Consider the following 1,290-nt stretch of genomic DNA (forward strand, 5'->3'; position numbering starts at 1 on the left):
GGGGCGGGGTGGAGGGAGGGATGGGATGAGGAATGGAAATGCATTTTTAAAGGGGGAAAGAAAGTAATTTTTTCTTGGTTGTCTCAGAATGGAAAGGAAGAAAATGAGGACTTTGTCTTGTTTAATCAAGCTGTGAAAGTTGAATTTATCATTACAAGGGTTTTAAAAAATAAGTGTTAATACCAATGGCGTACTTATGAAAAAGTAGAGCTTAATTTTCTTTTATCTGCTAAGATGACAAATTTTCCTGGACTTCCATCCACTTTTGATAATAGATTGTAACAGGTTTTTCTTTATATTTTAAAGTTGTTTTCCTAGAAAGCAAAATTTTGTGTCTTCATCAGTTTTTAATATTTAAAAAGCTAAGTTTAGTTTACAACTGTTTAATGTTCTATTATTTGTTTGTGAAGTTTTTAACTGTCACCATGGTTAAATGGATAATTATTGTTTCACAATAACTTATGATCCTATTTGACCAAGTGTTTAGGAACCTCTTTGATATTTCTGACAAACTTCCCCAAAATCAAATTCTAAATTAAATAATTAATTATATGGGACTAAATGAACTAATGAAGCTGGTTACATTTTTTTTTTACTTTTTATTTGAAATATTAGTGGTTCTTTCATTTTTTTTCATCCAGTTATAAGGATATTTTCTTTCTCCTAAACTTGCTAAACCTAGAGCAATTTGGTTAATTGAGTTTGTAAGCAGACTTAAAACATGTATCTTTGTCTCCCTACCTGATTTATACAGAATTTTAAAACTTTTAGTGAGGATTCCTATTTTCATGTCAATATAGTTATTCATATAAGTTTACTAAGAATATGTTCCACTTTTAATAGGATAATTAGAAACAGTGTCTATATTACTAGCCTTTGACTGGAATATCATGATTGAGAGACACATGCATAGACTCAGATATGACCAGACAATTTTACGGAACAAAGACTGACTTTATGGATGCTAATAAAGGGACCTTGGAAAAAATCAGCCTGGCCCTGGCTGGTTTGGCTCAGTAGACAGAGCATTGGCCTGCAGACTGAAGCGTTCTGGGTTTGATTCCGGTCAAGGGCACATGCCCAGGTTTCGGGTTCCATCCCCAGTAGGGGATGTGCAGGAGGCATCCGATCAATGATTCTCTCTCATTGTTGATGTTTTGCTCTCCCTCTCCCTTCTTCTCTGAAATCAATTTTATATATATAAAATATCCTTATAACATGTGTGTGTGTGTGTGTGTGTGTGTGTATATATATACTAGGGGCCCGGTGCACAAAAATTTGTGCACTCGG

This window comes from Myotis brandtii, unplaced genomic scaffold (assembly GCF_000412655.1).
Source record: "Myotis brandtii unplaced genomic scaffold, ASM41265v1 scaffold726, whole genome shotgun sequence".
Lineage (NCBI taxonomy): Eukaryota > Metazoa > Chordata > Mammalia > Chiroptera > Vespertilionidae > Myotis > Myotis brandtii.